This window comes from Convolutriloba macropyga, unplaced genomic scaffold (assembly GCF_964194025.1).
Source record: "Convolutriloba macropyga unplaced genomic scaffold, txConMacr16.3 SCAFFOLD_2335, whole genome shotgun sequence".
Lineage (NCBI taxonomy): Eukaryota > Metazoa > Xenacoelomorpha > Acoela > Convolutidae > Convolutriloba > Convolutriloba macropyga.
Window position 1 is genome coordinate 7,501 of NW_027451859.1, and position 25,654 is coordinate 33,154.

The 25,654-nt window shown below is 37.1% G+C and overlaps 1 long non-coding RNA gene across 1 annotated transcript in view; it reads left to right on the top strand.

Annotated features, from left to right (window-relative positions):
• The window catches only part of LOC142357004 (uncharacterized), a 24,866-nt gene extending 6,711 nt beyond the window's left edge, over positions 1–18,155 (top strand). The window contains exons 2-3 of the long non-coding RNA XR_012761532.1: positions 17,050–17,265; positions 18,014–18,155. This is a non-coding gene — a long non-coding RNA (uncharacterized LOC142357004). The remainder of the gene's footprint in view (positions 1–17,049; positions 17,266–18,013) is intronic.
• Positions 18,156–25,654: the final 7,499 nt, after the last annotated feature.

Below are 25,654 nucleotides of genomic sequence, written 5' to 3' on the forward strand. Positions count from 1 at the left end.
GTGCTTTCATGTGTCTAGACGGAATGTTGACTGTAAACATGATGTCTGGCCTTGTGTGTTATGCCAGATACAGAAAAAATCCAACCAAGCTTCTGTAGGTCTCTTGATCCCCTTCTTTGTCTCCGTTTTCTGCTGTCTGGAGTATAAAATTCAAGTCAGCTGGTAATCTTGGGGGTTTGCATTCATCCATTTGAAACTGCGCAAGCAATCTTTCTATGTAGCGTTCTTGGTCAACTCTGACTTTGCCATCTTCTTGTCTGATTCTTAAACCCAGAAACCAATGTCGGGTCTCTCTGTCTTTCATGTGAAAGGTTGCCTCAATTGCTTTCGTGACATTGGAGATTGCTTTCTTTTTTCTTAATGCAACTAAGATTTCGTCAACCCAGACCACGGAAATGCAACCCTCTGTCTCTAATTTCGCGAGCACGCAATGTTGGTTTCAGCTTCTGGTGAAACTTTGTCTTATTAGGAAGTTTACCAGCTCCCTATAACAGTTACTAGCAGCCTGTTTAAGATATTAAATTGATTTTTTTTGTCGACATACTTACTTGCTTTCGTATAATCCTTCTTTTGCAAACTCCTGTGGCTGTTCAAGATACCTTTCTGCCTCTATTAGTGACCGTACACTGTTTGGGTTCCACATATTCACCCTCACATTCTCATCTCGTCTGTTTCATTTGTTGTGTATTTATGCTCTTCGAGTGAGGCCACTCCTTTTTTTATAGTAGATGTTTCCTGTTTCTTATTTTGCAATCGTCTTGATGACATCATCTGGGTGCCAGATGCCCAGTTGCTGTGACCCGTCATCTAGTAGGTCGGGCGTCTCTGCGTTGTAGGGGATTGAGCCCACTTCACAAGTGATGCTATAAATACTATGTAAATCCGCTTTTCTAAAATTCGTTCATTTTTGCCATTTTATGATAATCATTCAATACATGACGGGAAGATCCATCAATTTCAACTGAATATTGATTCACAGCACGATTTCCTGAGCATTCAATTATATAGTTTTTGTGACTAGAATCAATTTACTCTGCCTCAGAAATCTGGTCACTCAAACTTTTTATTCTAGCAAATCTAACTAAGTTCAAGACTCTAGATTGATCGAATTTTTAGCACCACACTCAAGAATTGAGCTGATTGCGTAGAATCGTTTCCCACCAAAAATTTTTTGAATGTTTGAACCTTCGATACGGTGAACAATTTCGTGCAGATATAGGCTGCCATTTTTTCATTAGGAACGAAATGAATAGAAATAGCTTCATCATTCGTCTTGTCCCGAATAAAATGGAATTTTGTTTCAAGATGCCTGGTCCCCTTGTGCATGGGATGGCGACTGTGTTTTCACAAAGTTTGATATAACTCTGATTGTCCTCTCCAATTGCCATTGCATGTTTCCTTTGGAGGTCGAAATTCTCCAGAAGGTACTTCAGATACAATAACTAATTAACTACTGCTGCCAAGCCCTGATATTTTGCTTTCAATGAAGAAAGTGCAAATGTGGCCTGCGTTTTGTCAAACCCAGCTGAGTGCTGCGCCACGTCCTTTGAATTCGAAGTAAAAGCCCGTAGTTGATTTTATGCCGTTCACATCACCAGACCAGTCTAGCGCCTTTTGTGTAAGTAAGTTTAGAAGCCTTTGAACATTGAAGATTTCAGTGGAATCGTGCTCCGCATATCCAGTGTTAATTGGTTGCATTCATGTGTCTAGACGGAATGTTGACCGTAAACATGATGTCCGGCCTTGTGTGTTATGCCAGATACAGAAAAAATCCAACCAAGCTTCTGTAGGTCCTTTGATCCCCTTCTTTGTCTCCGTTTGGTAATGTCTGAAGTTTAAAATTCAAGTGAACTGGAGTTCTTGGGGTTGGCATTGATACAGTTGAAACTGCGCAAGCATTCTTTCTATGTAGCGTTTTTGGTCAACTGTAACTTTGCCATCTCGTCTTATTCTTAAATCCAGAAACCAATGCCGTCTCCCTCTGTCTTCCGTGCGAACGGTTGCCTCAATTGCTTTCGGGACATCAGAGATCTCTTTCATGATTCTTGTTGCATCTAAGATGTCGTCAACCCGGACCACATTAAATGTGTGACCCTCTGTCTATAATTTCGCGAGCAGGCAATAGTTGTTTCCGCTTCTACTGAACCCCTGTCTCAGTATGAATCTGGCGGCTCCTTATAACAGTTTTTAGCAGCCTGTTTAAAATCATAAGTTGATTTATTTTGTCAACATACTAACGTGCCTTCTTATAATCCTTGTTCAGCAAACTCCTGTGGCTGTTCGAGATACAATTCTGCCTCTATTGGTGTTCGTAGACTTTTTGGGTTCCACATATTCACCCTCACTCACATCAAAATGAGTTCTGACTTCTTCAAAATTTGCAAAACATTTTTATCGTGTCTCTCGTCTAGGCTCCGACCTGACCTCTTGCTAGAATGCTTCCTCAGCGAAGCCAACTGTCTCTGGCTGTTAGAAGTCCTCTGTGTCACTGCTTTCCAGTGACCCCAAGTGACTGAGATTCCCTATTGTTGCAATAGATTCTTCGTCTATGGCTGCTCACTCAACATCCGAGTTATCTCGTCTTTGTCATTTCTTGTGTGTTTACGCTCTCCGAGTGATGCCACTCCTCCTTTTTTCTGCCTCAGATGTACCCTGTTTTTGTTTTTTGCAGTCGACTTGATGACCATCATCCGGGTGCCAGATCCCCAAATGCTGTGACCCGTCATCTAGTAGGTCTGTCGCCCTGCGTTGTCGGGCATTGAGCCCAAATCTGACTCCTTGATTATCACATCTCGATCTGCCACCACCTCGCGTGTGGTGTTCACGACCAGTTATCTGTTGTCTCCTTCAATGTAACCAGAAACATTTCCTTACAGTGCTTCGGTTTCAAGTCTTTGTCAGGAATCCTCATGACGACTGTGCAAACAAAAATAGATATTTGCACTTGCTGCACTTCTCAGCTAAGCAATTCTGATAAAGCATCTCTGGTATGGTCTTCTCCTGTACAATTGCTGCTTCTAAGCACTGCATTTTGAACCGCTATGAAAGGAACCATTTCGCATAATCTTGCCTAAGCTTCTTGGGCGTCCCACACTAAGAACAAATTCCTTCAGACGGGTCAGTGCTTTACTCATTGCCTTAAGCAAGTCCACACTTAAAATTAGTGCGCTGGTCCGCAAACACATTGCAAAACCGGAACACTGACAGTGATTCTTCTCTGAAAGATCTCATCACGTCTGTGAACACACTTTCCATTTTCTCTTCTTCTTGGGACTCAGCCACTCCTGGGACTGAAGTCCTTGTCATCTTGGCCAAAGCGAACTTACCAAATAAGTCATTGAGTTCCCCGATGTAGTTGTTGTATTCCTGACCACATCCGTTTGATTCAAATGACCCAATCGTCTGTGCCAATTCTTTGCAATGTCAAGTTTTACGCTGTTGGAGGTCATTTTCAATTGTAGAACGCTGCAGGGTAAGTAAAACAAATTATGTTCCTGTCTTAGTTTTAGTCGAGTTCTCTTCTGGAGTTTTATGCAGCTATTTCCCTTCTCAAAAGTGGAACCGCCTGGCACACATAAAACATGCTTGATTTCGCATTAAAATCGCTTCGTTGTTTGAGGGTATGCCCATTCTCACACAGCTTCTACTAACCACTCTGGAGGCCTCTCCGTTGGGTTTTTAGCCACTGATTGGATGGGCACAAAGTCCAGGATTATTTTAAAAACTGTCACTATGTGATCTGTACAACCACTGGCCACTAGCATTCCTGCTGTCTTCCATTGTTTAAGAGGTGCCCAGTATTCCTTGTCAAGTGTAGCCAATGTTAGACCCATTGCCACTGACTATAGTTTGACCTCATCTCTTTGTGTCTTGCATGTCCTGTCTAGGTGACCATTTTTACTACACGTGCTGCATTGTGCAATTGCCTTCCTCCTGCGAGTTTTTGGCAGAGTGTCGAGGGATCCCACACACAGAGGTTTCCTCTCCCGGGTCCCCCTTTTGAAGTCAAGCTGCAGTGCCATGGCAACTGAACCACTTTGTCACTTGTGTCTCTGTTTTGTGCCCTCATGGAAGTTCTGCATCCTCTTCCTCAACTCTGTGAAGTTCGTTGCTGGCTTGAGGTTTTCCTGTATGAAAAACTTTAAACATCATTGGCAGACCGTTGAGTACCCAGCCGTTAAAGAGGGTCCCCGAGACTGCTTCCAGTTGTAGCTTTTTTGGCGACTCGTGTCATCTGATGAAAAAGCTGTCCAGAAATCTCGAGCTGCAGTTGAGAAGCTGTGCTACCAAAATCACAACTATTGGCGTCTCCACTCCCTTAAATCTCTTTTGCAAAAGCTTCCAAGCCTTTGCTTCATCTCCGATACCGTCAGCTCTCACACAGTCCAGTCTCATTAGCATGAAGTTTGTTGCATCTAGAGTCAGAGCCAGATGCCACCACAGTTTCGTTTCTCCTTGATGTCTGCACTTTCCTTCTCATATGCATCCTTTAGCTTAGAGTGGTTCAGCTTCCTTCAGTTTTGCTCACATTGCTTAACACATTGGCTAGTGGTGCTTTCTCATTGCGTTCCTCCTCGGTCCCAGGTAGAGATTTGTAGACTCCTTTAGTGAACGTCATCGCCACGAATCTCGTGCTCCAGAATGGAACGTCCTGTGTCTTTTCTGTGTAGGTCAGCAGCTTTACTTTCTGTTGATCCATCTTATGTTGAGCAGGCTAAACATTTCTGAAAATAAAAGGTACTGAGCAGAAAAGGATTATGACTGTCAGCAACAAATTATTTTTGTTTTAGAATTCAGTTTTATGACTTAGAGAACTGCTAGGCCCATAACCTGTTGGGTTCTGGATTTTTGCATGCGGAAAACCAAGCGTTTTTAACTAAGTAGAAAAGTTAACTAAGTAGAAGAATAACAAGAATGATATTTACAGTAGAATTGAGAGATTTACCGAAGAGATCTGATTATTAGTTCAATATGGTGATTTGATTTTGGGGATGAAAAATGCTCAAAAATCAGCTGTATTTATACCCAGTATCAGTGCGAGAAAGTCAAGATACAAAAACTCAGCACCATGATTTTTTGTGGGGGGTCGCAATTTGACCCTTTATGGTTTGCTTCTGAAAATCTCCTAGAAATCAGTCACAAAGGATACCATAGGTAGTGTGCATTTACAATTATCTAAGAATACGTTCACAATTCCGGTGGTAAAATAATCATTCAAAACTTGATGGGAAGAATTTACATCAATTAATCTCACTTTAATAATAGTTATCCAATTTCACCAGTTTGAACCGAACATTGATTCTAAGCACCGTTTCTTGATTCTTCACTATTCAAATATATAAATTTGGTGACAGGAGTCAATTTAATCATGTCTCAGTATTATGGTAAATCAATCTTGCCATCTAATAATTCTATCTAATTTCAAGATTATAGTTTGATTGAAATGCTGACATTAACCGTAGATCAAAATAAACGATTCGCGGCACACCTCAAGCGTGGTTAATTTTGAGTGCTTAAAATTAAATATTATTCTCTCAAATTACTAACTACCTGGTGTTTAAATCCTGCCGTTTTCATTCAATTTGAGTTTTTTGTGATGTTGAAGCATTTTTTTCTGTTGTTTTTTGTTCGAATTTAACCTCTACTCAAAATATAATTGGAATTTTGTTACATTTTTGAACAAAAATTTGTAATCATTTGGTTTATCTCTCCTCTAGTAATTGCACTCCAATTTGTCAACTAATTCCGTTTCCCATGTTTTAAGATTAGAGTGTTTGTAAACTAGATCCACTAAGAAAAGTTAGTGAATTTTGCTTCAAAATTGGTTATATGTGTAGTCATATTCCACAATGACTATTTTTGGTGACAACGTGAAAACTTGGCACAATCTTCCGTCACTTACTTCCCCGAAATTAGTAACTCTTTCCAACTAACTAGGTTAGTATCAATTAGACTGAAATGACAGAAAGTCTAATCAGTGACGAATTTAAGAAATTTTCCTCTCAAAACCAATTGCAATTAGCCGTTTCTCGATCACATCATTGTTCACAATAAAAACTCAGTATTCGAATTTGTTCACAAATAACTACAAATAAACTTCAGGCAATAACGTTTGAGGCTGAATACGTTCGAAATTGTGGAATTAGGTTACATTAACCCGTGAACGCTAGTTCAAAAATTGTAAGCGTTTTTATAAGATAACAACAACATTATGGGCAAAATATTTCCAATCGTTTGAGCTAAACGCCAAAATTAATGAAGTTTGCTTTTTCGGGCACTGGCCATGTAATTTCGGACACTGCCATGTAATGATAAAACACGTGCAATGTAAAGGTTGACCCCCACCCGTAAACCCCCCCCCCCCCTCCACCCAAATCGGCCCCACCTCCCCCCCCCCCCCCCTAAATCCCCACCCCTGCCCATCGTTCAGGCCGTAAGGGCCGCTTGAGCATTATAAGCGTTTTGAAACGATTACCACCGTGTTTTCGGAAGTTATTACTGAGAGATTTTTAAAATTCCAGTCAAAAACTTCCATTTTCCTTGAATGAAAAACGTTCAAAAACGGTCACACCGGTCAAAGATGGGCTTTGAAAGTTTTTCCTAAAGCTACAGGTCAAAATCAATCCTTTCCTTTATTTTTTGAACAAAATTTCACATTGGGTATGGCATCTTTCTGCATGTTCCGTGATCATATTTCAACAAACCCCACCGTTTACGAAAGAACCCTTAGCTTATTCAAAGAGATTATCTGTATTGTCGCAAATTTGAAACGGATATCAAATATTTCAGTCTATATCATAAGTCACCTATTCAGATCAGTCTAGCTTATAGTTTGTGAACAATCGAATAATGTTTCAACAATCGTTCTGTTCTCTCTTCCGGTTACGACTTATAGAAGAAATAGTTTCAACAAGAATTAAGGTATTTAGAAGTTTTGATAAACTGTTTAAACTCGCTTGTTTTGAACTAAACGGGTTAGTAAGTTATATAAAGCTTCCTCATGGCTTGGTTATGCTGTCATCCATACATCAAAAGCTATTCTCTTTAGGCCCCAATGTCTCTATGTCCTCGCCCCGTTGAATAATTTGTAACTCGGGGGTTCATAAATTATTGTGGTGTTAGCTGGGCTGTGTGTGTGGGTGTGCGTGTGTGTGTGGGGGGGGGGGGGGGGGGGGGGTGGTTGGGTCTTCAACTGATGAAAATGGAAATTACTATAAACGCGTGGTTAATTTCGAGTGCTTGAAATCAAACATCATTATTATCTTTAATTAATTAAACTACCTATTTTTAAAATCTTGCCGTTTTCAGTCTATTTGAATTTTGTTGTGCTGTTTGATTATTTCTCCTGTTATTCTTTGTTTAAATTTAACCTTCAATGCTTCTAATCAAATTGTAATTGGAACTTTATTACATTTTTGAACAATTTTTTTTGTTCAAAAATGTAATAAATGCTTGTATCTTTTCCGTTTCTGCCCCCCCCCCCCCCCACGTCCCGCTTAGCGAAAAATAACTTTTTCCGTTTATGCCCCCCGTACGTTATGCACCCCCATCTCAGGAGCCATGTTACCATTACGTTGATTTCTCGAGTATCTACGCTCGATTTTGTCACTCAATTTCACGTCCCATGTTTTAAGATTAGAGTTGCAAGCGTGTGTTTAAACTGGCGCTAGTGTAGTTAAACTGGCGTCAAAACAATAAAAGAGTCTTTCCTTTATATATTCTTTCCTCTACCTTCCTTAGTATAATAATCTGTTTCGGAAAAATTTAAATAAATTCAAATTGAGATTGGTGTGAACACTAAACACAAAACCACCTCGTTAATTTTGGCTGTGATCCCGTTTAAAAATACATTGCTACAACTAAAATTTGCTGAAACAGTTACAGTGAAATTGATATAACATGCAGCCACTTTGAGACATTTCTTAAGCATTTTAAGTCAGTTTTTTTATGTTATGACCATTCACCAACCAGTAGGAATAGATCTAATTCTTTAACTTTTTCTTTAACTGCGCAATAAGAGCGTTAATCAAGACAATACCGAGATGCAATAAACTTAAAAATTTGTTGAATTTTTCAAAAATTTCAGCGCAAAAACATTACATAACATTGCAGACAAACGCGCTAAAGTTTTATTCATTAGAAGTTTTTTTCATTTCTCCTTATCTGATTTATTAACAAAACATAGATCTTAACTAATCGCCTAAACTGTTAACCTGTGCTACAATTAGAGTTCGAGAAACAGCAATTTTAGTGGATGAAAAATGGCGGTCAGCCAAAAAATACAAAAAGAGCCGCTTCGGTTTTTAGTGTAAACTTTGCATGTATGATCCAAGGCCGAAAATTTGAGATGAAATCTGATTTTAAATTTTCTTAAAAAAATCAAATTTAAAGTACGAAGTCAGAACCAGCCCTGCAGGAACAAGGGTCCTGTAGTCTCATTGTTTAATAAACGTTGAAAAAAGCAAATGAAAGATTCTGAGTCTTGATTAGGCAGCCTATAACACGAAAACAAAAGCGCCTGTATCGCACAATTCCAAATGGTTTAGTTAGGTGCTAGTTTACTTCTTAACCTTATAATTCCCGTACATTGTTCTTGGCTGTGGGCAAGCAACGATGGTAAAAGACTTAAGTTTTTGTCAGTAAAACATACAGCAATGCACTAGACATCAGCTGACATGCTCTATCAAATTAAACAAAGTATAATATTAACTCTATCTAACTCAAGCGTCCGTGACTTTGGTACCAGAAATAATAAGAAGGTAATCTTAAATAACCTCTCTAAGTACGGCAATTGCCGCTAGTACTTAAGAGTAACTAATACATCTTAGAAAAACCCCTCAGCTTTTAACCCGCTGATGGACCATAGTCAAACGAAAACAATAACTCGCTCAAGATATCAACGTTAGAACAGTGACTATTCAGACCCTCGCGTTCGATCGCTCCGTCAAAACAACGCAGCGACGCTTAGTAAAGATTAAAATAGCCGTTCGCTCTTTAATAAAAGAAAAAATGGTAAACTATGTCCAACATTCAGTCATTGACTCGCTCAAGTTTAAAAATTTCCGCGTTGCGCTTATAGTGTAAGCCACTTCTATACTGAGCCGAGCAAAAAATCATTCGCTCAAACCAAACAAACGTGATTATGGTTCAAGGTTTTCGGCCTTCTCTAATCCTATAGGTTATACTTAGTAAATGTTAAGGTGGCCGAATAAACTACAAAGAACAGTTAACAGTTCTTAGAAAATATAACAATTAAAATTCGCATTTCAGGGTTTTCCATAAATTGGCTTGGGGTGCACAGATTGTTCCCCGCCTAATCAGGCATGATTTGAGGTTTTTTACGCACACTATAATCGTTAGTGTTCATAGAATCTCAAAACGGCCGTTTTATGAGTTTCCTGTAAAATTATCATCTTTCCCCCTCATAATTGTCAATGGATCCCTACCCGATAAAGCGAATACAACTGATTCCACTAAAGAGAGAGCTTAGAGGTCCCTTGGGGTGACTACATTTCCACTTTGGTTCCAGTTTATGTGGTTCTCGAAGTCGAGGTGGTTGATCAAATATGGAGTCACAACTTGTAAAAATTTTCAAATTTGACCAATCATTTCGACTCTGCAAAGCTTTGATTTTTCTGTTAAATTGGATGTTAACGAGTACAAAAAAAGCTTCTAATTTTCAACAGCATACCCGAATATTGTTGCAAGCTATTGTTTTACACAGCGCAGCTTCATATAAACATCTCTAGAAATCATTGATGTGATTACTTCGCTATAATTGTTAGTCGCCTATCAATGATTTTATCCGTCAATCTTCATAGGCCTCATGTGATCTAGAGTAACTTTATCTAAATTCTAAAATTGATAGAACGAGGTGGCTCTATCTCTTTTCAGCGACCTTCATGATTAAATCTTCTTCAGGATAACAATTTATAGATGATAATCTTCCTGATTTCAAACTTATGATACAAAACTTATGATAATAATGTTCGCCAACGTTACATCAACTCTCAATTTTTGCACTCTATATTGTTCAAATTTTTTTGTATTTTTGTTACCTCTATGATGTTGAGGTAAAAGAGTTATAACTAAACTCTTTCGATCTCCGTTTCTCGATAACGCATTTTTGAGCTTGATTGTTTGCCTTCCGGTCCACAGTTTCATTTGCTTTTGACGGTTATCACATGTTGCCAACTAATTTACTGATTAAAATTATATTAACTAATTCGCAGTTACCCTATAAAACTAAACTATGCCTAAACTATCAATCGCTGTGCTTTGATCTCATTGGTAACCAAATATATCTGTGTTGTCGCAATTATGAAACGCACATCAAATATTTCACAGTTCTGTATAATAAGTCACCTATTCAAATCAGACTAGTTTATAATTTGTGAACAATCGAATAAATTGTTTCAACAATCCTTCTGTTCTCTCTTCCGGTTACTCTTCAATAGAACAAAGTGGTTCAACAAGAATTAATGTATTTAGAAGTTTTGATAAACCGTTTGAACTCGCTTCTTTAAACTAAACGGGTTAGTAAATTATATATAACTTCCTCATGGCTTGGTTATGCTGTCATCCATACATCAAAAGCTATTCTCTTTAGGCCCCAATGTCTCTATGTCCTCGCCCCGTTAAATAATTTGTAACTCGGGGGTTCATAAATGATTCTGATGTTAGCTGGGCTGTGTGTGTGGGTGTGTGTGTGTGTGTGTGTGTGTGTGTGTGGGGGGGGGGGGGGGGTGGTTGGGTCTTCAACTGATGAAAATGGAAATTACTATAAACGCGTGGTTAATTTCGAGTGCTTGAAATTAAACATCATTATTATCTTTAATTAATTAAACTACCTATTTTTAAAATCTTGCCGTTTTCAATCTATTTGAATTTTGTTGTGCTGTTTGATTATTTCTCGTGTTAATCTTTGTTTAAATTTACCCTTCAATGCTTCTAATCAAATTGTAATTGGAACTTTATTACATTTTTGAACAATTTTTTTTTGTACAAAAATGTAATAAATGCTTGTATCTTTTCCGTTTCTGCCCCCCCACGTCCCGCTTAGCGAAAAATATTTTTTTCCGTTTGCCCCCCGTACGTTATGCACCCCAATCTCAGGAGCCATGTTACCATTACGTTGATTTCTCGACTATCTACGCTCGATTTTGTCACTCAATTTCACGTCCCATGTTTTAAGATTAGAGTTGCAAGCGTGTGTTTAAACTTGCGCTAGTGAAAATGGTAGACGTACCAAAAAATAGAAATTTTACTGCTGGCCAATCACAATTGAGACAATAGAAATGTTGTTTTCTGATTGGCTGATAGATCAACAATTTTTCCATGTTTTAAAATAGGATATGCGTGCTAACGTAAAATTGTTCAGAAATCGCGATAAGCCGAAATAAAATAATTATAATTTTTTGGGGCAAACTGGTCTCACGTTCTGTTGTGATAGATTCATATCAAGTCCCACGGGTCGCTGAGGCATGGCCATGGCCCTCGAGGCATGGCCAGATGCGGTAAAAATTATAATCTAGGATTATACTTTGTCCAATTTAGGCTAATTGAACGCAAAAAAGTACAGTGTTTTAAATTCCTCAACCAATCACATTCGTTGAAATTTCTACATATTGGCACGTCTATTTGTTAGGACGTCACCTTGTTCGAGGCCGTCAAAACAATAAAAGAGTCTTTCCTTTATATATTCTTTCCTCTACCTTCCTTAGTATAATAATCTGTTTCGGAAGAAATTAAATTCAAATTGAGAATGGTGTGAACACTAAACACAAAACCACCTCGTTAATTTTGGCTGTGATCCCGTTTAAAAATACATTGCTACAACTAAAATTTGCTGAAATAGTTACAGTGAAATTGATATAACATGCAGCCACTTTGAGACATGTCTTAAGCATTTTAAGTCAGGTTTTTTATGTTATGACCATTCACCAACCAGTAAGAATGGATCTAATTCTTTAACCTTTTCTTTAACTGCGCAATAAGAGCATTAATCAAGACAATATGGAGATGCATTAAACTTAAAAATTTGTTGAATTTTTCAAAAATTTCAGCGCAAAAACATTACATAACATTCCAAACAAACGCGCTAAAGTTTTATTGAATCAGAAGTTTTTTCATTTATCCTTATCTGATTTAAAAACAAAACATAGATCGTAACAAATCGCCTAAACTGATAACCTGTGCTACAATTAGAGTTCGAGAAACAGCTATTTTAGTGGATGAAAAATGACGGTGAGCCGAAAATGAGAAAAAGAGCCGCTTCCGTTTTTAGTGTAAACTTTGCATGTATGACCCTAGGCCGAAAATTTGAGATGAAATCTGATTTTAACTTTTCTTTAAAAAATTCAAATTCAAAGTACAAAGTCAGAATCAGCCATGCGGGAACAAGGGTCCTCTAGTCTGATTGTTTAATAAACGTTGAAAAAAGCAAACGAAAGATTCTGAGTCTTGATAAGGCAGACTATAACAGGAAAACAAAAGCGCCTGTATCTCACAATTCCAAATGGTTTAGTTAGGTTCTAGTTTACTTCTTAATCTTATAATTCCCGTACATTGCTCTTGGCTGTGGGTAAGCAACGATGGTAAAAGATTTAAATTATTGTCAGTAAAAGATACAGCAATGCACTAGACATCAGCTGACATGCTCTATCAAACTAAACAAAGTATAATATTAACTCTATCTATCTCAAGCATTCGTGACTTTGGTACCAGAAATAATAAGAAGGTAATCTTAAATAACCTCTCTAAGTACGGCAATTGCCGCTAGTACTTAAGATAAGCTAATACATCTTACAAAAACCCCTCAGCTTTTAACCCGCTGATGGACCATAGTCAAACGAAAACAATAACTCGTTCAAGAAATCAACGTTAGAACCGTGACTATTCAGACCCTCGCGTTTGGTCGCTCTGTCAAAACAACGAAGCGACGATTAGTAAAGATTAAAATAGCCGTTCACTCTTTGATAAAAGAAAAAATGGTAAACTATGCCAAACAATCAGTCATTGACTCGCTCAAGTTTAAAAATTTCCGCGTTGCGCTTATAGTGTAAGCCACTTCTATACTGAGCCGAGCAAAAAATCATTCGCTCAAACCAAACAAACGTGATTATGGTTCAAGGTTTTCGGCCTTCTCTAATCCTACAGGTTATACTTAGTAAATGTTAAGGTGGCCGAAAAAACTACAAAGAATAATTAATAGTTCTTAGAAAAAATAACAATTAAAAATCCCATTTCACGGTTTTCCATACATTGGCTTGGGGTGCACAGATTTTTCCCCGCCTAATCAGGCATGATTTGAGGTTTTACATGCACACTATAATAGTTATTGTACATAGAATCTCAAGATGGCCGTTTTCTGAGGTTACTGCAAAAGTATCATCTTTTCCCCTCATAAGTGTCAATGGATGCCTACCCGATGAACCGGATAAAACTGATTCCACTAAAGAGAGAGCTTAGAGGTCCCTTGGGGTGACTACATTCCCACTTTGGTTCAAGTTTTTGTGGTTCTCGAAGTCGAGGGGGTTGATCAAATATGGATTCACAACTTGTAAAATTTTTCAAATTCGAACAAACATTTCGACTTTGCAAAGCTTCAATTTTTCTGTTAAATTGGATGTTAACGAGTACAAAAAAGCTTCTAATTTTCAACAGCATACCCGAATATTGTTGCAAGCTATTGTTTCACACTGAGCGCAACTTCATATAAACATCTCTAGAATTCATTGATGTGATTACTTCGCTATAATTGTTAGTCACCTATCAATGATTTTATCCGTCAATCTTCATAGGCCTCGTGTGATCTAGAGTAACCTTATCTAAATTCTAAAAATGATGGAAAGAGGTGGCTCTATCCCTTTTCAGCGACCTTCTTGATTAAATCTTTTTCAGGATAACAATTTATTGATGATAATTTTCCTGATTCCTAACTTGTGATACAAAACGTATGATAATAATGTTTGCCAAGTTTACATCTAAATTGCACAGTAAATTGCACGCTAAATTGTTTGTTTGAGTTCTGATGTTGAAGTAAAAAAAGTTATAACTAAACTTTTTCGCCCTCCGTTTCTCGATAACGCATTTTTGAGCTTGATTGTTCGCCTTCCGGTCCACAGTTTCATTTGCTTTTGACGATTATCACATGTTGCCACCTAATTTTATGACTAAAATTATATTAACTACTTCGCAGTTACCCTATAAAACTAATATATGCCCAAACTATCAATAGCTGTGGTTTGATCTCATTGGTTACCAATTTAAAACAAATGTTTTGTGAATAAATTCAGATCCTTTTTTGATCTCTTCTCATCAACATTTTTTTCCAATCTCAATACAATAAAACTTGGAATTACTGGGGCAGTTTAAAATTTGTTCAGCATTATCATTGGTCAGTTTGAAAATTCATTTCTGCAGAGAATTAACAAAAAAATGCAGATTTTAAAAAAAATATACATGGAAAATTATTTACAGCTCTATACTATGGTATTCCATAGTAGAGAGACATATCTGAAGGGTAAAATCAAACTAGAAAAACTCACACGAGAAAAGTTCTTCAGAGTATTTGAGATATATCTTTACTAGAAGTCATATATGACCTGGTATGACAACTAAAAATTCTGTATGAAGCGCAATCCGGGAAAAAACAAAAATTTGACACGTTTAAATTCGACATCTGAACACGTTCATCTTTTTTTACGTGGAGGCTTTCTGTTGCATAAGTGAGAGGTTTCAAGTTCTATCAACCCCACAAAATTCTTTGAGTTAATGATTGAATAGGTGTCAGCATTATTGGTTGTATTGGTTGCACATTTGTTCTAAATGCTACAACAGGTGACAGTTAAGCAGTTTTTTATCTCATTTTGTTGCGCGCTTTTTTTTACATATTTTACAAGTATCTTATACTTTTGTCAAGTTTTTCTCTTTTTCCTTGGTGCAGGTTTTTTTCCGATGTAACTTTCACAATACATAAAGCCCACCTACACAATACATCCCCCTCTCCTTCAGCTCCTCGCACCGTAACCCCCACGTCTCACTCCACCACTTCCTTATTCCACTCTCGGTGCCCTGCCCCCTTGCCCCGCTCACATCCCTTTCCCAAGACTTACCATACACCCCCTTAAATTAAGCGCTTCTAAGATTTTCAACTGCCGGTAACATTTAGGATAAATTTTGGCATTGAGCCCCATCAAATTATCCGCCAGCAACGAAACTGGAGGAAAAGATCCAAAAATGATTGGTATTTTTCCTAAGAGTTATGAACCGTATTTTCAAGACCTGGGTAGATCAGATGAAAGCAAACAAAAAAACGACAATCTATCATTTTTTCTTTCCAAAAATTTAAACGTTAGTTTTTTCACTGATTTTTTTCTGATGTATTAATAAAATATAGTTTGTAACTATGAAAAACTAGAGTTTATTAAACAGAACAACAAAGCAAAAGACATCAGGTGATATGTTATCACATTAAAAAAACTCAATATATTTTAACTGAATCTAACTCAAGCACCCGTAAGTTTGGTACACGAATTAACTAACTAATTTGATCTCAAATCATTTCTCTAATAACGGCATTTTCCACTAGTACTTTAAATCAACTAAAACAGTCCGAAAAATCCTTCAGCTAATAATAATAACCGTCTGATGAACCAAAGTCAAACAAGAACAATAATTCGGTCGACCAGTCAGGCAAACTTCGCCAAATAACTAAAACTTTTAACAGACACTATTCAGAGCTTTGAGTTCAATCATTCCGTCAAAATAACGCAGCGACGCTTGAATAAGATTAAGATTACAAGAGCATCTCGCTCCTCAACAAAGAAAGCTGATAAATTATACCAAACAATCAGGTGTTGATTCACACACGGTTAGACATTTCTGTGCTGCGCTTATAGTGTAAGCCACTTTTATACTGAGCCGGGCAATCAAATTGTTTGCTCAATCCAAACATAAGTGTTCAGGGCACAAAGATTTCGGTCTTCTCTACTCCTATTGTTTATTTAGTCAAATGCCAGATAAACTTAGTAAATGTCAGGGTGGCCAAACTTCTATGATCAAAATCTACAATTAACGAAAAAAAATCATTCCTGGACAACTATGAAGTCCCAACTTATAAAAATTTTTGGATTTGATTAAACTTTTCGACTTTTCAAAACTTCGGCTTTTTCTCAGTTAAACGGGATTTTAGCGAGTACCAGCAGCTTCTAAGTTGCAACAAGCTACCCGAAGAGTGCTGCAATTTCATACAAACCTCTCATAATTGCATTGGGGTCTGTAATTCGCTTTAATTTTTCATCAATTACAAATGGTTTTTGCCTTCAATCTTGATGGCCATCGTCGGTGCTAAAGTAATCTTATCTAAATGCTAAAAAAGTTGGAAAGAGATGGCTCAATCCCATTGCAGCGAATTTAATTGTAAATTTCTTTCACGATTACAATTTAATGATGACGATTTGCTGATTCCAGTCATTATGATATGTTAGATATGTTAATATTGTGCGCCAAGGTTCCATCAACTCTCTGCTATTGCACGCTAAATTGTTCAATCTTTAGTAGGATATTTGCTACTTCTAAGAGGTCGAGGTAAAAAAATAATTAATAAATTTTTTCGGTCTTCGACTAAATGGCAGTTACCCTCCATGGGTAAGTATTTCATGCCTAAACTATCAATCGCTGTGGTTTGAGCTCATTGGTTACGACTTTAAAGCAAATGTTTTTTTTTGGATAAGTTCAGGCATTTTTTTATCTCTCATCGTCGACATTCTTGTCAAACCTCATTACAGTAAAATTTGGGATTACTGTAATATTTTGGAATTATAATTACAGTTTAAATCTTTCTTTTGCGCTTATTTTTAAAAAAATTATATATCTTCAAATTTATTTACAGCTCTAAACTGCTGTTCCATACTAGAGAGACATAGCTGAAGGGCTAACTAAAACTAGAAAACTCAAACGAGAAATGCGCTAGGAAAAATGATAGGAATTACTTTTCACAGTCCCCGTAACGAAGCTGAAAATTCCAATTTGACGGTTTTTTTGTAGAAAAATCAGCTACCAGTGACCTCTAACCTAAACTGATCGCAGGGGTTCTCTTCTTGGGCTTTTCTGAAACCCGAAACACCTGAACAAGGAAAGGAAGATAGAGAGAGGGAGAGTTGTGCGTCGCGATTGAGCTGCCAACCCCCTCCAACCATAACCTCGGTCGGAGCAGACCCACCTCCGCCCCGCCACCCTCCTCCTCCGCAACTAGAACAACAGGTACTAGTTTCCGTTCTAGTTTCATTTCAAGACAATTGTCAAGCCATTATTTCATTCAATTTGATCACAATTATTTCTGTGTTGTCCTTTCAATGTTTATAATGAGCTCTCAATTTTAGTGGGAGATCTAAAAAGTTCATAAATGCCAAGAAAGTTTAGAAACCGAGTCTGTTTCTTCAGAAGGACATAATGAATCAAATATCTGGTATTTTAACAATGCGAACCTAACTTGTTTGTTCACTAGTTATGGTTCATATAGACTGAAAAAGTGATCTTGAGAATTAATCCCTTTCTTATGTTACATGATAATTCAATGAATATTTAGCATACTTCCCGGGTCGAGAAATTTTCCGAAAATTATGTAAAAAATGCGCTGAAATGCGCTTACTTTTCAAAAAGTTCAGCGCGAAAACCTTACATAATAATGCGCTGAAATGTGCTGAAATGCGCTGAAATTTTGTAAGAATTGCGATGAAAATTCAGCGCAATTCTTACAAAGTTTCAGCGCACTTCAGCACACTTCAGCGCATTATTATGTAAGGTTTTTGCGCTGAAAAAATTTCCGACAATATAATCCCATGTTCGGTTGTGATATAGTTTCATATCAATTAACTCGGGTCATTTTATTATGTATAAAACAAAATTGCCATTGGAAAATAGAATTTGATAAATTCGCCTGACACCTTTTAGTACACATACAAACGTGCAATCAAGTATATACGGTTGCAATAAGGTGGAAATTTTTTAGGATTGAGAAAGGACAGTGGACGTAAGAAGAGCACCCCAGCTGCCGTTGCCCTCTCCCCCACCAGTGGAATTAGGAGTCCCCGTCCGAGACAGCAAAGGAAGCCATACAGGTTCATGGGGTCAGCCGCCAGCAAAAGTGAAGACCCAGGCAAGTCTTGCAAACTTCAATCTCAATCTCAATTCACCCAATTTCAAGTTCACCCAGTGAAGGAAAACAAAAACCAAGGAATGCCAGCTCTTACTTTTTTTAGATACTTGAAAGAGCTGAATAAAAAATGCGCCGAAAACCGGTGAAAAAATATGGGATAAATCTTAAAGAATTTTTCGCGTAATGTGTTAAAAGCGGTGAAAGCTTCGATATATTTTTCAGGGAGTCTTTTCGAATTTTCATCATCTACTTGGTAAACCCATCTAATTTGTTTGAGTTTTCCTCAATTTTCTCTTTTCCATTTCCTTGTTTTTTTATTTATGTTTATTTGTTGCTACGGCATACCGTTGAAAAGTGTCTTTAATTCCATTTTGAGGAATTATTTGCGACGAGCCTTACATGCTAGTGCGTGCCCCTGAAAGTATTTATTACTACAAACATATTTTTTTAAAAAATTCAATTTCCAAATTCTCTCTTTATCTTAAGCTTGCGATTGGTGTGTCTTGTTGTTTTCAGCAATTCATTAGGTTTTTTGTTTTCACTGTCGGGAATTTAGGTATCAATGAAATCGGAATTTCTAATTTGATTTCCGGTATTGGCCCTACCAAGCCTGTTAAAAAAATTATTCAATTGTAAAATGCTATTTTATCTCGATTATAAGGCAGTCTTGTAATTTTCTCCCGTTACTATTTCTTTGCTGGCAAAGCTTAGAATTTTCGCGCCTTTCGTTGTGGTAGATTTTAATTGCAGCCACGCATGTTATCAATCTTGTCGGCTCGGTCAGACAGTATATAGAAAAAGTTCAAATTCTTCAATTCGAATAAAATTGACCACTGAATCATCTGAGCAGATTCGTACTAAGATTCGTACACATTCTTGAGTTCATTTTAATCTCAGACAGAATTTAAGAAGAATCTTAACAAAGTTATCTGTTATGAACTCCTTCATAGCTCAAAAATTTTTAAAAAAATTTCTTTATCAATGAAACCGAAGAACATAAAGCATGCGATTCCCAATTTAGAGAAGAAGTTGTCATAAACTATTTCTAAAGCGGTACCCGATAGTCGAAGTCATCTAATTGTATCTTAATACAAATAGGCCGGAAAGAATAAAACTTATAACAAAAGAATTGCAACCGTTCAATTCAGAATGTAAGAAAGAGAATGAAACGATTTCAGACACCGTTGAACAAAGGCAGACAAAAGACAGTTTTATAGCACAGAGTTATATAACGCTAGATGTCACAACAAGTAATCGGAGGTCAATCTATAAATGAACAAGTATGAGTAAACCCGATAGGCAGGAACAGTCGATAAACCTTTCGGTAACGCGATGGTCAGGTAGTGAACGTAACTGAATTGGTCGCATGTACCACAATCCTCACTTGATTGAATTAGTTTTTGTTCAACTGTCTGAAACTTATGGATGATGTAATGCTTAAAAATCACTAGTGAACTCTGAATTGCACCAAAGATTGTATGATGTAATACATACTAAATAGATTTCATGAAACTTTGAATCTAATATAAAGATGATATGATGAGCAATTGAGATGATGTAGATCAGAAAATAGCAGTTACACATCATTTGGCATGTCCAATGTAATAGCCCCGAATGGACTAGGTGAGCGGCTGACCAATTACTCGGAACATGTCAGATTAGGTGGCTTCCTTGTTTATTTAAAGTTAAGTAACTAGAGACATGAGTTTTGACGATCACGTAAATAATTTCCACGGACGTATTGGATATTTTTGTCCCGAATTGGCTAGGTGAGCGGCTGACCAACCACTCGGACCTCGACATAAGTAAAATGTTCCTTATAGAGTGAAAACCTTCTTAGGCGTACGGAGTTGTTTTTTTTTCATGCGTTGAAGTCGACGACGTGCTGCATGGGCTGTATTGATTAAACTGTTGTATCACTCCTGTTGATGCAATGGTCGCTTTCATTTAAATCATCAAGCGCATTCCTGGCTGACTCAGTACTCCAGTTCTTGGTTGGTGGTGAAGGGACGTAAATTTGTTCGTGGTATCTTGTTGACAAATGCATCCCCTTATTGTGTCCTGGTTTACTTCAAAAACCAAGGCGTTTTGCTTTTGAACTGCTCCTTCGCCAAAAAATTTTGATTTTCAGATTTGTCTATAACTTTTGCTAGTGCTTTTTACAGGGGGAATTTTCCTGAATCTCTTTTACGTGAATGTACTCTTTGGTCAACCAACAGTTCCTCTTTTTGATTGAAATGGGTATTTCATGGTGCTGTTTTGGCCTTCTCATTTTTGGGACGCGTAACTGCAAGGCGTGATGCATATTTGACAGTTTGGTCTTTCTTAACTCCTCGATGTTTCCTTGTTGTCTTTTTTTCAGGAAAATTTTGCTTTTATTGCGTTTCGTCAACTCCGTAGCGTGAGCTATCAGTTTTTTCTCTGTTAGTATTCTTGTGATGTAATCCAGCCTTCTACTTGCACACATTGCGGGAAAAGTTTATCCCTACTCTTTGGTGCCAACTTTTGCGAGATCATAGCTCTCGACCCGAACCGCGGATTGTCTGGGTTCCACAATGTTTGAAATGACTCCGTGAATTCAAAAACTGTACCGGGACCTAAAAATAGATTATTCACTTGGTGCTTTTTGCCCCTTTTTTGGGGTCCACTTTACAAGCTATAGCAAGGCGAGCTGTTTCGTCTGGGGATTGAGTTACAGTTATCGTTTATGTTGAGATAGCGGATTTTGAGCTTCAGTTTCACATTTTATCTCTGATTTGCCACTCTGATGAAGGTTTCTGCACTTGATTTCTTCATCGCTTCTGTAGCGGATGTTATTCCAATTGTCATCTCGTGTAAGTGTACGGATTTGAAATTGCTGATATGTCTTCTAGAGGTGTAGTTGATGGTCTCCCGTAATGGGCGTTGAACGGTGAGAGTTAAATGCTTTTTGTGTACATATTCGTAATTTGTTAAGAAGGTCTCTAATAGTTGTCGGGAAGTTAGTTTTGTAATTGTTTATCGTGTTTTGTCGTTTAGTGCAAGCTAGTCTGCGTTTGATTGTGTGGGTTAGTCTTTCAACCGAACCAATCATCCGATGGTCGCTAGCCGGAATTTCTATTAAAATTATGTTTTGCTTCTCAGAGAAGTTTCTAGAGTTTTTGCCAGTAATGCCACGCTTTTCGTCGAATATATTGTTTGCGGTTGCGAATGGTCATATATGTAATTTTCAGCGAAGTGTACTATATAATCATTTGATGTACCTGGACAGTCTTTTTGATCTAGGACATTTACTGAATCGGTCTACTGCTACTAGTTTGTAAAGTTCTTGACAGTGATAACTAGGTATCGGACCAGCGAAGTCTAATTGTACTTTTTCATTTGGAACTTTACATTTTTTAATTATTTAGATCTGCACTTAGGTATTATTGGTTCTCAATTTATACCAATGAGAGTTCAAGGAGAGCACTTGGCCGCTTTAGCAAAGAGGTCGCGACTGATATATGACGTTTCCCGATGGGGTTGTCATCCCACAACTAACTGCATGGGATGTAGAGAATGACTCAGTCATCGCGTCTTACCTTGCATGTGGAATACCTACTTTGTCATCAATACCTAAGCATCCTTGTCTGACAAGTAAATTTTCCTATACGGTTGTATGTTTTTTGATAATCGGTTGCACCTCTACTCGTCTCCGGCTACCACAGAGTAACAAATTTCTTTGACAATGGCGTCGTTTGAGGTCATAGCTACGATGAAGCTTTGTTAAATACATTATCTAGAAAAATTAAAATGTCACTTTCAGCCGATTAATTTCTCGATGCATTTGCTGGAGTTGCAGGAACCTGTTGAATGGGTACTTCCGATGATAACGTTAGGGCACAGATAACAATTGATTTCTGTGGCGTTGAGTTGTAGTGTTCCGTGCCCTCTGATGGGAGTTTTTTTAGTGGGGGTTTTATTGGTGGGAGTTTTTCTTGGTGGGAGGAGTTTTTTTGACTTCCTCGTCTGCAGGGGGTTAAGTTTGAGGGGACGTGATATGCGTGTACAATGACTAGTTTTAAGTATTGATTTAGTTGACTTTTACTAATGTTTGAAATTAAGACAGTGGGAATTAAAATTAGAAGTAATTTGAGAAATAAAATTAAGAGTACTATTAAGTGAAATTAGATTTGAGGATTGAATAAAAATTGGAGTGAAAAAATGGTCTTTTAATGAAACAAAAGATTGTTACTGAACAGTATCTTTAATAAGGAAAAAGCGGCTTTGATATCAGTTTCAATTTGCCTTACCAATTTAGCAAATGACCTTTCTTAAAAGAAATTGTGACCAATCATTTTCTCTCTCATTTAATTGCAACATAGCTTTCCAATGCAATTGTTCAAATGTTATTTTCGCCGCGCAAACTTTATGAAATGTATTTTTTTTGTTTATTAAAGGTCTTTTCCATCATGTTCCAGAGTACAGACACTTATATTTTTTCGATGTTTATGTGTGGCTCCCGTCCCTGTAATTCTTTTCGACCTGTTTTCCAATTGTGAACATGCTTTCGGGTCTGCGACAGCTCAGGATTTTTCACCTCACCTTATACCAATTTCCTTTGAACTGGACATCTGTTTTCCTTGTTTGCTCTGAGTTGTTAATTTTTAGTTTGCCCTTAATTTTCGAAAGTTGGAGTTGGATTAAAATTTGGTTCCTCGTATATTGGTTCGATTGAAAGAACAATATCTGTAGGTACTGGTCCTAACTGTATTCCAAGATTGACATCTTTTGCCAATAATGAGAGTTTTGCGTATGATCGCCGATTTTCCGATGGCGTTGGAGATTCTTGTGATAGCTTTTACGAAAAGGGGGATTTTCTTAGTGACGTTATCGTGTGTTCCTTTTCTGACTGCGCCATGTCATAGACTAATTCCTAAGCGGTAAGCGGTAGTCGAAGTCATCTAGTTGTTCTCTATCTTTTACGCCAAGATACCAAAATTTTTCGCCTCACAGTGTACCCATTTTTTTTCTTCGACATCTGTTTTCCCAGTTTGTTCTCAGTTGTTTATTTCGAGTTCGCGTTTCACGTTCCAAGGTTGGAGTTGGATTGAAAACTGGTTCCACGTATATTGGTTCAATTGAGCCAACCAATTAAGCTTGTTAAACGACTTTGATATGTTTTGTTTGCTCTATTTATTTTTAGTACTGAAACTAATGCGCGCCAATGAGTTATCAATGTAAATGAATTTCTGTTCAGCTTATGTTTGAACTGTTTACTTGGCCATGCCGCACTTAGTATTTCTAATTCGCTTATGCGTTACTTCTGTTCGCACTGCTTTAAGAAACGGGATGCATACGAAACATGTTTCCAACCAAAAAGTTGTTGTTGTTCAAGATCACATCCTAACCTTTCCCTTGAAGTATCGCATCTGACTCGTGTGCTCAACGTTGGATAGAAATGGTCATTTCCGGCAATATTTTTTATTTCCTTTTTGATATTCTGAAAGTGAGTTTGATGAAAATCTGAACACGGAAATTTGTTTCCTTTTTTAGTAAATTATCAAATGGATAAAATAATTTTGCCAGGTTGGGGATGAATTGTGTTACATATTGTACCCATCCATAAAGGACCGTATGTGTTTAAATGTTGTTGGGGCTTTGATATCTAAGATTGTTTTCGTTTTGGAAGTCATTGGGTTTATACCATTTTTTTATGTGGAATCCGACCTAGAGATTTTCCTGTTTTGCAAAATATCATTTGGGGAGCTTTGTTTTGAGATTTCTTTTATCTATTACTTTGGGTCACGCCTTTAAGTTTCCAATATGTTCCGACCTTGATCCTCTTGTGACTTGGATTTGACGTTGGAAAGCAATACGTGTTTCCTACCAGTGATAAAGTACAATTATGCTTTTTGATGTATGTCTTCAACTTCATATAATCCAGTTTTGAATCTGTATGTGCGTGTAAAATCACATTCGTTTATGTTAAAGTTAAAATATTTAGAAGTTTCTGGATCTAAATTAATTAGACTATATTTGTATTTCAAATCAATGGTGCTAAAATCATAGCTCACATTCCTCGGAATTGCTGATCGCTTTCCCATTTTTGTGTGCGTTAGGACTTTGATGTTCGACATCTGATATTTTTTTATTGATGGCCTTTTTCACAGTTTTTGAGTGTAGTGCATGTTTTATCGGTTGATCGTTTTTTACTGTTACTACAATTGGCAAAATAAAGAGATGACGTAGGCAATTTTTAATTTCTCAATCTTACCTTCAGATATTAGTATTTCTATCTTGCTCTTGGCCCTCTTCTCATGATGAATTGAAATTCGACGGACTTTTTGATGCACTACTGTGAATTGTTGTCTAAATCTCGATTAAATCGTGTAATTTTTAGATCTTCCACTAGGCCTTTAATAATTAGTTTTGGAAACGTTTAACTAATATATAATTTTGTAGGACATAAAATCTCATTATCGAAAATTCACTTAATTTATTTCTGGATTCGTTGTAGTCCAATTTTTAGAAAAAAGTAGTTTTTGCCCATCCGGCACCACTGTTATCCTCCATGAGTCTACTTGCCATCTATTGGATTGATTTCTACAGTTTAGTGATCATATAACGTCACTAGGGTGGTTTGAGAAATTATTAAGCACATTTTTGTCTTTCCCGCTCCAAATAATTTTATGACAGGATTGTAAAATTTTATTAGCCAAAGTTTCGTTTATAATCGTTGACAGGCTTCCTGAATCAACCAAGATTTCTACGTCCACATTTCCGATATTAATCTTTAAACTTCTTTGTTCTATATAATTGTTTTCCTAAACGTGTAGTACAGTGTAGTCATCTGAGTTCCAGGTATCTGACTAACGTTGTTCGTTCAATTTGGATCCGCTGAGTGAATTTACTAATGGAAATTGTGAATTTGTAATTAATAGTCCTTTTACTTTTTTACTAGTGAGGAATTTGACTAGATTTTCAGACTTTTCCTGCAAACTCTATCTAAATAATTTTTTCATTGCATTTGTTGCAATTTTGGTTGTCGCCGGGCAATATAATTTATGATCTTTATCCCAAAGACAACCGCAATTGCGACAATTGATCCGATTTGCTCTTTGTTGATAAAGTCATCGTTGAAAATTTCCATTAACGCAGCGACTAAGTGTTGGATTGGCTCCCGATGACTGCGTATTGATATTTCTGACTTGATCGAGGTTTAACGAATTAGATGGAATTAATTTGACTGTGTTGGTTTTTATTAAGTTTTGGTTAGGGATACTTTGTTCAAAATTTTTGTGTTTTGTAAAGCGCGTTCTGGTTCAACCGTTTGTTTCAAAAGCTCTCTTTGAATGGCACGATTATTCATGTTTAAGATAAATGTATCTTTGAATAATCCTTTTTTAAGATGATAGAGTCTAATTTTTCATTCTATCTCTGAAACAGTTTAAAAAATTTCAGATACTGATTCGTCTTTACCTTGTTTCTCACTGCGCATTGTGAATCTACCTAATGTAATGTTTCTTTTTTAAA